Raw genomic sequence first — 14,835 nt, 5'->3', positions numbered from 1 at the left:
CAGTAGCTTGGTTTGGGGAATGAATGTGAGTTTGTGGTCAAACACAACACCTAAAAACCTGTGCTCCTTGTTCACAGGAAGCGACACGTCATTCAGAGCAATGTCTGGGTCCGGACGAACCCCATGCTTCCTATAGAACACAACGCAAGAGCTTTTTCAGGATTCAGTCCAAAACCGTTCTTGTCTGCCCAGCTGGCAAGTTTCTTGACGCCCAGCTGGACTTGACGTTCGCAGATTGATATATTACATGATTTAAAGGGTATCTCGATGTCATCTACATACATAGAATAAGAGATTGTAGGTGGCAATGCCTTCCCAAGAGAGTTCATCTTAATTATGAAGGGAGTGCAGCTCAACACGCCACCTACCTTGCGGCACGTCATTTTCTTGCACGTGAACCTTTGAAAGTGCACTACCGACTCTCACGCGAAAGGTTCTCTCCGACAAGTAACTAATAAGGGTATTTAACATATTCCCTGAGACACGGAATGACTTGAGGCCACTAAGTATGCCGTAACGCCATGCGGTGTCATAGGCCTTCTCTATGTCAAAAAACACAGTAAGACAGAACTGTTTGTGAACGAAGGCATCCTTTATATATGATTCCAACGCAACCAATTGATCGTTGGTGGATCTCCCCGCCCTGAGGCCAGCCTGGCAGCTCTCAAGAAGACCATTGTCCTCTAAGAAGCACGTGAGTCTCCTGTTGATCATCTTCTCGAGAAGCTTGCACAGGCAGCTGGTCAGGGCAATGGGTCGATAGCTAGCGGGAGAGGAAGGGTTCTTCCCTTCTTTCAGGAAAGCCACTACTATGGCCTCCCTCCAAGAGTGTGGAATGTGCCCCGGAAGCCATATTTTATTGTATAGGTGTAGGGGTGTTTCAAGGGTGTCTGAGTGTAGGTGTTGTATCATGGTGTATGTGATTTTGTCTGCACCTGGAGCTGAAGGTTTACATGCGAACAGAGTGGCGTTTAGCTCATGAATTGAAAAAGAAGAATTGCAGGAAGTTTGCGACTTTTTATCACGCAGGGACTTCTTTTCTGCAGATGTTTTGTGTTTAATGAAAGTGTTTGTGTAGTGCGCTGAACTGGACACGTGTTCAAAGTGTTGTGCAAGTGTATCTTGTATCTTGTAAATGTATCTTGTGTATCTCGCGCACCAGGAAGGCGTAGCGCGATCACCCCTGCGCAGAACTATGCGCGGTGGCCCAGACATTTCTTTATATAACTGGCATGTGTACCGGCCCGAAAGCTCTTTTTTTTCGTGCTTGCAGAGACAGCTGCTGTTTACTGCAGTCAGCCACGGAAAGCGAGCCACGGAAGGAAACCTGCCACGCTCGGGCCTTCTGCGGTCATCTTAGGAGGTCATCTGTGCCACCGGTCTGTCGCCACACGGGCTGAGCCGTGGGAGCCGCTGTGTACGGGGCCGGCCTTCACGCACGGTTGCTGACGAGAGCACCGGTGACTGCAGCTGAGGGCAGCCAGCGCCGGCCGTGAGCGCGCCGCCACCGATACTTCAGCGAGTACCACCCGGTCTTGGAAGAGCGTCCTTGCAGCCGCACTGCAACCGTCAAGCATCAATTATCGTGAGCGGCAAATAAACCGCTGTGTTGTTGAACCACTGTTTCCGCGTATGCTCAGTGCCGGTAGCAGCACGGCCGAACTCCTACAGTACTTAAAAAAGGAGGTCAAAAAGTGCCTAAGCCAGAAATCACTGCTCTATGCCCATCAAATAAAAGCTTGCTCCAGAAAAGTTTATCTTTCCAGGCCTTGGTGTTCCTCGAGAGCTTGAATTACGCCATTATAGTGGTGTAGTGTCTATTGGCGGCTTTCTTTCAGTTCCAGCAAGAAACGTATTCGATAGCCGCTTTAAAAATGCCACAAATGCAAATCAGAAATGTTAGGCGACCTGCGTTTGCGAGGAAATCATGCAGTGGCACTCCGTGCTGGCGTTAAATATAGCTTTCACAATGCTTCCATACGCGAAAAAACGAGTGAAAGCGTTTATCGGAAGTGTTGCAGTCTCTTTCAGTTCTATCGGTCTGTGCATCTGCGAAGGTATGTTCTTTTTCGCTGTTTTTCATATAAATATTTGATATTTAGTGTCATTTTGTGCATAGCTGCTTGGCGGGTCTGTAACGCTAAGCAGAAAGGGCGTGGTCTATCGCATTGCGGGTAATGGTTCTGCGATGCTCATTGTATTGACGACCCGTCGGCCTTTGTTCGCGTTCGCTTATTGTGTCCTGGGGCTATTACAGAGACCATGGGATCGACAGAGATTTTCAGTGAAATGACGGCCTAACGCACAATCGACTGTCACTACCACAGGCTGTGGCGAACCGTGGCTGGCCGCGCGAAAATTTGACGTGACGCAGCAGTTCTGAACCTGTACATTCATCGGTGGTTCGAACGCCATTATGTTTAGAGGTCCACCACATCAAACCAGGAAGCGGGAATTTTATCTTTTAAGTTAGCTTAGTGAATAAGATTGTTAGTGGTAATACTTTGGGGCACTGTATAGGTACTCCGCTACGTCTATGACGACCGAATCCCAAGTGAAAAGCGACAAATTCACGGTGCACATAAAAAACTCTCACAGTTAGAGCATATATTGTTTTGTCTGTACTAATCCCAACCCCCCCTCCTATTCACCCATTTCCTTTTTTTTACAGCGGGTCCTTCTGCTTTAGATTAGATGCGTTACTACTAATACAGATACTAGATACTCCTGAGCAAAGATAACTCAAGTTGTAAGGCTCTTGGGTACAACCAGATAAAACGTACAGTGAGCCACGTGAACACGTGAAAGCAACTAGTGAACTGTCGCACAAGTTTTGCAGGGTATTTCTTTTGGTCTGCTCCGAATTTCCCTCAACACAATGGGGTTGTTGCATAAATAATTGTCCCTGTGAATTTTCTCGTCCACTTTGCGGATTTATTAAACGCAAAAAGAACGTATATATTCGATAAATCCTCATTAAACAGGCTTGAAAGCCTGAACCGTAAAACTGTACCCTAATCAGATCATAAGAGGTACACGCGAAAAATCAGGCATGATATAGTACGACGTTTTAGAAAAAAAACATTGCGGAAACAGACAGGACGATAGGAAAGTGCACAACACAAGCGGTGCTTTCAGCGCTTGTGTTGTGCGCCTTTCTTTTGTTCCGTACTTTCGCGCGGTGTTTTTTCGCAATACGTGCTTCACCAACTACCCTACCTTTCAGTTTTGCTTCAGATAATGTATTACTACCTGAGCAAAAACATTGGAAGTCTTGTTTGCTCCGCACGTCCCAAAGTGTGCTTGCAGATTGTTCGCAATGCAGCGTCGACATTATGCCCCTGATTCGGGTTCCTTGATGAGCGACAACTGTAAACAAAAGTGCTCCTTCCCCAACAACGAAACCTTTTTCATACCAATACACAAACGTGCACCCGGCAACCGACGCATAGGAATAAAACACTGAAAGTTGTGCCTCCGAATTTTCCCGCATTGAAAAAAAATCTCTGATCAGATTTCGAAAGCATTCTCCTAATCAAATCAACAGCTTTCTTTTTATCCTGACCAACCAACAACAACGGCTGATGCGTCTTTAGAGTCTGTTTAGGATGCCCACAATGTAGGATTCCTCCGCGAAATGCCGGAATAAGCAGGCTAGGCTCACATATAACACCATGGTTTGTGCTGGAGCATTTGCTTTTTCTTGGAGGGGCGTTCATAAATCAGTAAAGGCACGTAGGCCTCAATTCGAATCCGTACACTAGTGAGAGTAGAATAGAAAAGAATTCGTGGGAGTTCTGTGCATGCGAGGACATCCTTCGAATCTAGTGTTATGGATAGAAACTAGGGAAATCCCCAGGCGTCAAACTCGGTGGTGCGCAGTTGCTGGATTGTGATTGGGGCAGAGTTTTCGCTTTGCTTCGCTGTCATTGCCAAAGAAGGGTTCGCCCTTTCAAATGGAATCAAGGGCAGCGCTTTGACGTGCTACCACTTCTTCAAATCGGAGCTCCAGTGTTGGCGGTAGCCCTGAAGAGGGAAATATTTCGCATTCTGGAAGGCAATTCCGAAGACCCTCTGACCGAACAAGCTATACAAAACCCGACTATGTTACTAGCTTTGATTCCTTTGTGTTCTAGCGGGCGTTGTGGTGTATTTTTCGTGATGCCAGAGGCAGGGTAAGTGGGAGTGGGGAGGGCGCGGCGAAATAGAGGGAAGTGAGGGAATTCAATTCTATGAAAATAAAACGACTACGGAGAGCGTCGCCGAAAAAGAGCGGGGAAAAACAAAAGAAAAAAAAGAGAAAAAGTATCTGAAAAGATGCTGTTGACGGTTGCTATTCCTTCCTTCCTAGACAATGGCCGCTTGTGGGATTGGCCCACAATTGGGATCTTTGAGGAGCTAATGTGATCGGTTCGCAAAATTCACAACACTGTGAATTTGAAAAGTAAGCTTTTGAGAATTGTGCGTGCCCCGTGAGGCCTGAACGTGATGTCACGGAGTAGCACAGGTGCACATCACCCTCGTAGAACCCTAATTCTAGGGATGCTGTGGGGTGTTCGAGTCTGCTTTCACACTAAAATGAACAAATGAAACAGAAGAATCTGGCGGAAACACGTTATAGCAGAAACGAAGCCGGTCGAAGTAATCCACCCGAAAAGACAAATAAATGAAAGCGAGGAAAACGGCGCAAGTACGATGTAGCAGAAAAGAAGTTGCTAATACGTATCGCCAGCCCTTCGCATTAAATGCACTTAAACAGACGTAAGTGGCCCGAGGAAATTATGTATCGAAAAGCGGAGGGTTTCGATAACGTAATACGAGCAGCAACTGTTTTGAATGTGGCGCGCTTCCATCACCCGCTTTCTTTTTCTGCCAGTAAGCCATAGTCACCTGATTGCACTGTCTGCCACCGACGGCACAAACTGCTTCTTAGGACGAAAAGTTTTAAACAAAAAGTTCATATCAACGCCTTGAATAAAAAATGGCTCCGATCCACGCTGTGAAGGCTGCGGTACTGCGATGCTGCGAGCAGCACCAACAACGATTACCCATGCGACGTCACTTAAAATCACACACGTGGCACTACAAAGAGTGAAATTAGCGACCAAACGCAGCAGAGATAGCAGAAAGAAAACGGAGAGCAGCGTCGGGCAGCGTCGGGATGCATGAAAGTCCCGTTTCATGCGTCGCCTCCCAAGAGCGCCCTGCCCGCCCCACTTCCCAGACGCTGTTCCGTTCGCAGCTAATTCAAACCATGTGAATGACGCTATCACACATTATGCGGTTTGCACTTTACACGAGGGCTTTGAATGAGCAAGTGGTAGACCCGCCGTTGTGCTCGTTGAGTGCACCGCCTGTCTCCCCGTCTCATCGTGTGGGCGTAGCTAAGTCGGTAGACGATGGGGCGTCGCGCCGTTACGCTATTCGTGTCGAGATTCGATTCCTGGATGTGACAGTAAAGGCTTTTATTTATTCGCGGAAGTTTTATGTTGACGCCGATGGTCCCGACAGATCCCTTGGCTGGTAGACGTATACCGCTTCGCAGTAAAATAAATGAACTTTGTGGTAAAATACAGATTTATAAGGTAAAACTGCACTGAAATAATGTAGTTGGATTTGCTTGACCCCAGCAGCCACTAGTGAATCGCATTTGTAAAGCATTTTAACCTCAAGTAGAAATATTACCATGAGCTTATTATTACCGCCATAGCTCCGCCTTGCATGAATTTCGCTCAAACTCGGGCCTTCTTGAATTGCACCCCAGTACCCCGGTAAACGTTTGCTCGCCGCCCCAACACAGGCTGAATCAGCGTTTTGTAGTTTTGATAAGAACTTGCGGCAGCAAACACAAGGTTCACCTCAGCAAACACGGTGGGATTCGCGATCATTCCCATTGACGACGGCGCCGTGGGAAACCAATATGGTGGTCCCGTATTTGCGTTTCTTCCCGCCTTTATTGGCAGCGTTAAGCGATCCTCGCCGTTTGCCCTTCACGGTGATAACCAAAGGAATTGAGAACTCTGGATTAAATGATGGTCTGCCGTGTCCTAGTAAATACCGAAGCTCGAACTATTTATGGTAAGGGTGGACGACCTGTTTGCCGATTAAACAAAGGCTTGTAATTAGCGTACGTACATAGACAACGGCTGCGGAAATTTATGAGACGCAGATTATGGAAACATTAAAGGAATTAAGTGCGATTGTTTCCGATGAGTCCGATGGAGAAACAAAAGAACTGCTTTTGCCATGGCGAAGGCCCTCTACATCCCTCATTGGTTGGCGCCGTGCGTGTATACACAGCGTAATTAGTTTCGGTGCTACGTGCCGCACCTTTTGAAATACTTGCTGTGTGGGGGAGTACCTGCTCAAACCCGTAATTGGGCAAAAGAGTTCCGCACGTCTACTGGGCTTTCTTGTTTCCCTTTTCTGTACACGAATTAAATGCAGAAGACACTGAGAATCAATCAATCAATCAATCAATCAATCAATCAATCAATCAATCAATCAATCAATCAATCAATCAATCAATCAATCAATCAATCAATCAATCAATCAATCAATCAATCAAATCAACTTGTATTTTCTTACAGATGGATGGTAGAGCCCTGGAAAGGCGCAGCCACAAAAAGCTGCGCGGAGCGGCTTGACAGGGTGGCTGCCCCCATGTGGTTGATAGCAACGGAGCCGAACACATAAAAAATCACAGCAGAGAAAAAAAAAACATAAAACACGCATCAAGTAAACGTAACAAAAATTGATAGCAAAGGCCGAGTTTCCCATAGAAATGTGTCTGGTAAATAAGAAGACGGTATTTCCACAGAACTTGATATTGATATTGATATTGAGTTTATTTCGCATATGTATGCAGCATATTTCCTTTGCATTCCCTCTGAAGCACTCGAAGGAGCTTTTATGCGGACGGAGTAGCCTAGATCACACAAACGTCAAACACCCAGTCAGCTTATAACGGTATTTAAAACGCAACTGACACTCCCACTTATAGTAACGATTATGGAGTAAAGATCGTTTCGACTGCGAAGAAGAAGCAAATCGTCTGGAATAGGGGGCTTAAAGCTTCGTGATGGCCGTGAAGGTTGCGCGCAGATTCGCTACCTTCCAGTCTACACGTTATTGTGAGCTTTTTCATTGTTCGTGATACTTATTTCAACTTAATCGATCATAATTCACACTAATTTCATCTTTATCTACATTTACCCCACATCAACCCATCTTAATCTAATAAAATTCAACTTATACATCTTTATTTCACTTACCACCTTACCAATTATTACTCTATCTAAACCACTTCGATAACCATTATTCGTCTCTTAAACACGAATTGCATGTTTGGTTCACTTTTGGAGTTCCTTGGGCTCTTGAGGCATTCATGTCGACGCCAGAGTCATTCGAGGTCCCCTTACAAGAGGCAATAACTTTATGGCGTTAAAAAAGGAGAAACGAGAGTTCAGTTCTCATCACGGCCGCTCTTCTTGTTGACGGGCGGCCATAATTTGCGAATTCCGACAGGTCGTGGGAGGCGGCTTGATCAGCCATCGATCGCCCACGCACAGTGCGGTAATCACGCCACGTGTCGTCAATCCCCGAGGTAGACAGGGAAGATAGGGGAAGGAAGGATGAGGTGGGGAAGGGGGGGGGGGGGTGCTCGTGGCGGGGACTGGGAAATCGGCACGCGTTGCATGCATTCTGCGTGCATTCTTGGGGGATTAATAAGACCCCGCGTAACGGTGATATTATATAGAAAAAAGGGAAGGGATCGACGCGGTTCGCTCACATATACGTAGATGTTCCGGTATTACCGAGCTAAAGATGGGTGGGAGGAGCAGTGGACGATGTCGGTTGCTAATTGAAACAGGGGCAAATAAGAAAAAATATAAAATGTGTTTCATAGACGCGGAGAGAAATGAGAAGTATTAAAACTCTAAATATATTTATGTAATGTTTAGGGAATTTATCCCTGTTCTAGCACCATAAAAGTTATTAGCAAGTAGAAGCGATACTGGTAAGCGCGAAATGAGAAAAAAACCTATTGTGAAAAAAAAGTTGTGCTAGGTTATGGTTTTTAAACAAAACTGTAGGGGCTGACCAAAATGCCTTGTTCAACGATCCTTTATGCCTGCGCAATTAAATGTATAATATTATGACCTCAATAACGTGTTGTAGTAACCGATGTTCTCACCGATTCATTTTTAGAAAAATATCGACCTTCAAGTTGTTAGTGCCGCATCGCACAAAATCCTTAATTCTGAATTTGGAAACTTGGCGCGAAGACGTACAACAGAATTGTCACACCGATGCACGTGTAATCAACGTTTTTCTTTTTCGCTCATTTCAAGTGCAACCTTGCCACTTATTTCTACGTAAGCCGAGCTGGCAACCCTTGCAGGGTAAGCGGCAACAAAGACAACTCTAACGCCAAAAGTTACGCATTCTATGAAGATATCTTATGTTCGGTCTGTCCTTCTGTTTTAGATGTGAAGAAAAAATACGGTTTCTTTGGCACAGGGATCGTACTGTAGGCTTAAATAGAGCATTCAAATATTTGTAAGCGGAGGACGCTGAACTGCTCTTTAAATAAAAAGAAGTCGCACGAAACATCAAAGTAATGGCGAAAAGAAACTGAAAGAAAGCTGCAATTATTGTGGAAGAAAAAACCGCGGAAATGGAACATGCTTTTAGCGTACGCGTATTACTCTACTGATGGGTGGGTCTACTTCTACTTCTGCAAGATCTAAATTGATGTCATATTTTATTCTTACGCATAAACCAGGCTCGATACGTCAATATATAAGAGCTTTGCGGTCAATTTCATTCAGTGCAATTTTTTTTAAACTGCTTACGTGGCTTTCAAGGAAAACTGTAGAGTTAGAAATTGCCTTGGGCGTCCTAGGATGCTACAATTCAAACGCATGTAGTATATTTGCTAAAAATATTTTAACATAATTTGCGAAGGCACTGAATACTATAATTTTCAAGGAACCATCATGCACCCTTGTCAGCTGAGCCTGCCAAAGAATTGCATTTCTTGATTTTCTTCATTATCCTGAATAAATTATGCAAATTAGAGCATATATTAAACATTTGGCGGTTTTTGTTCGGGCATCTTGCTTGTTTGTAGAAAAGGGATGGTTGAAGCATATCGCGGTTTTTTGACATTCACCCTAACACACCCTCTAAAGTGATTTGCAGTCCGCTGGTTGGCATGAGCTTCGGTGCGGTCGTTGCTAATCGTTGATTTGCCGATTTACTTTTCAGACAGTGAAGTTGCAGTCATTTTCTTGTCGAAACTTTCCGAAACGCCCGGGGCGAGTCTAGTCGGCCAGAACGATTCGTGACAGCGCCTGCCGCATAACATCGGTTACCAGCTAAAGTTCTTAATTTTTTTTAATTGTGGAGCTGAGGGCGGAACTAGACAGGGATGACGGAAAGACGAGAAAGACACAAAGTGTTACTATACAGGATGTGTAGTTTTTAAACACGCGTTGTTTTACACAAATCAGGTCGAGTTAGAACAAATTACTAAAAAAGTTCGGAAGAGACGCTTATGAATTTTTCATATAGGAATGGGAAAGCCGAGCTACGGCCCCGAGCCCCATCCCGCTCCACCCCTGCGCAGTTCCCGGCGCTGAGGTCACGTGACTTTTCGTGCCATTCCGGTTGACGCCGGTGACGAAGGCGTTCCCTTTTCACGTTCCGTTCTTGTTTTTCATGAGGCATTTAAGTATTTCGCCCACAGGAAACTTAACTAGAAGCCAACTTAGGTGACACAATGATTGACTACTTTAGGTCCACTCTGTTCCCTTCTTGCTTTCGCCATGATAAACTATAAATTATAACAGCCAGAAAACCTGTTACACTGATTGAAAAATTCACTCCAAAACTATTCCCTTCCTGCTTAGAGCCAAGGTGATCTATTTACAAAATGGCGACATCTGCCTCAAGCGGATTCAATACCTTTAGAACTAATTGTCCTGGGCTCGTGATCCGCCACCGAAGATCGAAATGGTATAATATAATTTGGATGAAAATAAAGATAAGGTTTTTCACTAAACACATAATATTTTTCTTTCTTATTTCCTTGTGGGGAAGTTACCTTACCTGCTGTTTTGTTTTATAATTTAGAGCCCAAAAGTTGTGTGCTCTCATTTTTTAGTCGTTTTTTTTATTTAGCGCAAACTTTTCTTCGAGTTTTTTTAGGAGCCGTCAAAAAATTCCAGTAGCAACATTCACTGCCACCCTTGTGTCTGACGCCGTTTATCGACTAGTGACGTTGAGTTGCGCCGCTTATGCTAAGAGCTTCTACATTATTCATGACCACGAAGTTAGGAAAAATAATCGAAAAGGTTCCCCTTCCCTAGGAAACTTCTTAGGCGCACAGGGTGAGAACACATTAGAGAGAAGGCGACGGGATTCTTACTTTACTGTGCGAGAGATTCCCTTTTTTCAACATCTGTTTCGTGCAGCAGATCAACCAGAAATTTTAATCTAATATTGGTCCCTTTTGTCTGCGCCTGTGTTCGTACTTAAATTCGATTCAGAAAACACCTTTCAATACTTAGGAAAAATGGTCAATCGAAATGAAAGTAAAAAAAAAAACTTACCGCCTGCTTAGGTTACCCTTTCATTTCAATGTGCGGCTGTTCAATAATAATTATCCGAAACAGTTCTGGAAAGAACTTCCTTACTTTTTGCACTAGGAGCTGTGCGAAAAAAAACACCCTTTTTAATTTTCTGCCTTCTCCACAAGATTTTCATACGGGCGCTCTGGAGCTCATTAATGCTTCAAGGCACGTGCATTCCTTTCTTCGCAAGCCTGTCACTTAATACGCAGACTGCTGCAGTAAATGCAAAACCTACGTTAAGGGGCGCCTTTTAGCACAACACTGATCCTAATAAACTAAATATCACGGTTTTTGTAACTGCTGCATCAATTCACCACTTTTGTATTTTTGGCCATTCTTCCTACTTTATTAGTAATGAACTCTGACAAGGGTTTTTATATGCACCCTAATAATTATACGCATTCAGTGTAAACACGTTACCAAATTAGATGACAATTTACTAGTCTAAAGAAACAGCGCGTTACGGAAAAGAAAGAGCAGGCGGGAACAAAAAAACGGGTGTAGCTGCTTTTGAATAGTGGACGAACTTCAACAGAGTACGCTATAGGAACGTCCGACATCCGTTACGCTCTTTATGCTGCATGCGCAGACATCTTGTTGCTTTCCTAAAAAAAATGCACGCACTTACATATTTTTCAGGGTGTTTTTTTGTGTGCGTTCCTGTTCGACGTTAGAAATGATTGCGACAGGTTTATTTTGCCTTTCAGATACATTTTATATTTTTATGCGTAGCATTCCGGGTACCCCACAGCCACGACACTGTAACGCCCGGCATTTCCACAAAAATGCAGATATCGCGGAAGTTCCGCCTGTAATTGTTATAATGGCGTAAATGAAGATAATTGTTTATACTGGTAGGAGTAACGAAAGGAGACAAGCCTGACATGTGCGCGGGGGAGAGAAGAGAGGCAGCAACGTGGCAGCGGCTGCACAGGACTCCCGCGTTAGGCGACGTTTTTAGCAAAGTAAGCAGTTACGCAGTCGTACTTTTTTGTCGTTTTGTTTTGCGGCCGAGGTGCGGTCATAGGATAAAAATGAAAGGATTATTCTTCAAATATTATCTCTGAGTGGGAAACTACCCGAGATTGGCGCTGTTGGTTGTTACGCGGCAAGATTCATTGCATTTATCGCAGTGAATTGCATTTATCGCAATTAACTGCATTTATCGCAATCCTGTAAGCAAACAGGATGTACCAACAACACAATGTAGATTATTACTACTGTCTCCGTCATATTTTTAGTGCGAGACGTCATGAACGGAACAAAAACAGCACCAAAAATCTTTACATAATTTCCCCTTCCTCCCGAGCACCGTTCGAACATTTTTACGTACTCTTCACACTAAGACGTACATTAGGAAACAGCTTGCTATGCCTTATCTCCACATTCTATTTCATGCAAATGAATCCGTATTCTACTAAAAGCATGCCCAAAAATTAGGCCGAGGGCTACAGATTGACGAAATGCTAATGAAAGTGCTCACTAGGGGCGCGCTACAAATATCCACTCCCAGCACATGAGCACTTACGTCTGTACCTGCACAAGTCAGCATTAAATACAATTAAATACAACTATTAACACGCGTCTTACCGTCATCTATAACAGAAATGCTGCTCTCAGAAGACCAACAAAATTAGGCACAACGATAAACAAATGCACAATGAAGCCGCACAAATATCCCCAGTTGAAAAACTGCAATGGGTTTCGGAAGTATGGGCCTCAGTGTTTGTAAGGAGTCATTAGACCGGCTGGTCCGAACTCTCGCCGGCTTTCGAAAGTGAACTCGCGTCGAACAGGCTAACGACCGGCGACGCGAAGTCGGAACGCGAGGGTGAATGCTTGCAACACACGTACGAAGGCGTTTTACTTAGCTTTTAAGCGCTCCTCGAGCATGTACTTTAAATCTGGCTTCTTCGGCGCTTTGTGCGAGGCTCGCGAATATGTGACTCCTGGGCTTGAAAACGCCTGCGAGCGAGATGAATAGGTCGCGAGAAGCTATTGAGTCGGGCTTACCCGTGCGTATACGTTTCCAAGATAACCAGTGATAAACTTTCAGCCTCGCAAGAACACGAGAGATTCGCTTCGAAGGCTTGCTTTGAGACAACCTGCTTTGCACTGTGCTCGCCTGTCTAAAGACGCCGAGCTCACTTTTCAGCTTCCGACACGCGAAGGCCCTGGTTATTGCAGTTCCCTACAAGTTTAAACAAAGTAAATCTCCCCCGTACACTTTACCGACATCGGTGAGCCTTCGTGTGCGCCTTTGTATGGCCTTACCCAAAAGTGCCACTTCAATCTCGTCCGAGGGATTTGTTTTAAACAACCTCTTTTTGTGCGAAAAAGGGATTGGCCAACGCTCGACTCACGAGGTGCCCGCGTTATTTAGGGTTTTATGTTTTTACAGGCGGGTACCGATGGAACACTCGTGCTCTGGCATTTAAAAATGAGTATTTCCCTAAGGTCCACAGGCTTACGAACTCCTGAAGTCAGCATACTGCGTATACGTAAGTATTATGCAAGAAACATTTTAGAGACAACCGGGACTAGAAATAAAAATAGTCCACCAGCCCTACTTCATCGGTGGAGTAATTCATGAAACTCAAAATTTATTTCCAACCATCCCCCCCCCCCCAAAAAAAACAAAAAGAGAAAACCTTGTACGCATTCAGGGTATGTCTTTATGCATAATCCAGCTGCATCAAAAAATATTTATTTCAAGTAGATATTGCAACAAAACAATTGAATGACTTGACTCTGTTACAGGCCTGTTATATGTTCGTAAACACGCATTAACAATCACCGCGTTATGTGCGCCACGTGGCGTAATGATTTTCCCCACGACGCTCTTTCCCTCCGAGGCCCTCGCGCCGGCGCTCGGCGCCTGACGGCACGATCCCTCACTGGGCGGGCAAGACACCCACCCACACTAGGGGCTTCACCATCGTTATTTATTACGCCAATGTCTATGTTTATTTTTCTTAAGCATGTCAGTTTTCTGTTTGATGGATTTGCGGGCTTCTATATCATTCTCATATCTGTAATATTCGGAGTGGCTTGGGCCAATTACTCCTTTGAAAGTTTAAAATTCGAGTCCGGTGTTTTTTAAGAATAATCATGGGAGAGAAAAACAACTCGATGTAGGTTGCATTATTTCTGAATAACACGCCGTCACAACGTTAATAATAAGGTTTTTTGAAGAGCTAAGCTATAACGGAGTTTGAGACATGTCTATTGGCTGGTCAATAACGTTTCCATTTCTGTGTTAGCGTCCAGCCTCAAGTGAACTCTTTTAGTTTTTATGTGCTCCAAACTTTGATGGATGTTCACATGCCATGACTTTGAGGCCCATCAAAGCTAGGGAAAAATCAGTGTACGCAGACTGTTTGGTCCGGACAAAACGCAAATAAGCACGTCATATTAATAATACCAAATGACCAAATGTAATGGCAGCTAATTTGATGTCTTTTCTTGTCTCCATTCTTCACCCTGTGATTCCGAATGCACTAGACGGCATTTTTGTCTTCTCGCGATGAACTACAAAACTGTGGTAGTGTATTCCACTAGACGTTACTTTTTTCGTTATGGGACTAAACGACTTCAGGAATTTTCATCCTTGTCTCCAAAACGTTCCAATGACTAAGCGTAGGTATAGGCGAAAAGACGTTTGAAAAATTAAGGGATGAGCCAGGTTAGTTTGGCCAAAAGCACAGTCGTATATTTTGAATGTGTTACTTGTCTTATGCGGTAGCTATCTCGGTCAAGCTCAAATAAAATCAAGGCTGTTTCTGCAACCAAAACCAGCGCCAAAACCTCGACAAGTTCTTACCCTGAACTAGGTGCGTGATCCCAGCGATTTCGAGGGGCGACATTCTGGCACCTACATGTTCTATAACTGTGGTGGTACGTTGAGCCGTAAATCCCGATTCACTGGTGCAACCTTGTGCGAAGTCATGCATAAATTGATTATCCGTCAGCTACGAGAGGGAGCGGCACGAATGCCAGGCCGGTGCATCAGACCAGCCCAATCCGAGCCTTCTGCGTCGGCGGCGGAAACAGGCGCCAAGATCGTTCATGAGATATTCATGTTGCGCCCTAGGCCAGTGTCATTTATCCCGCCGCTGTTTGGGGCCTGTGGGCTTGGTTACTTTTCGATGGCCTCACGTTCCAGAAGAAGGCCGGTGCTATCCACAGATGGCAC

Source organism: Haemaphysalis longicornis, unplaced genomic scaffold (assembly GCF_048455015.1).
Source record: "Haemaphysalis longicornis isolate Haplotype H1 unplaced genomic scaffold, Haemaphysalis longicornis Haplotype H1 scaffold_3, whole genome shotgun sequence".
Classification (NCBI taxonomy): Eukaryota; Metazoa; Arthropoda; class Arachnida; order Ixodida; family Ixodidae; genus Haemaphysalis; species Haemaphysalis longicornis.
The sequence above is the reverse complement of the archived record's forward strand: the minus strand, read 5'-3'. Positions refer to the sequence as shown.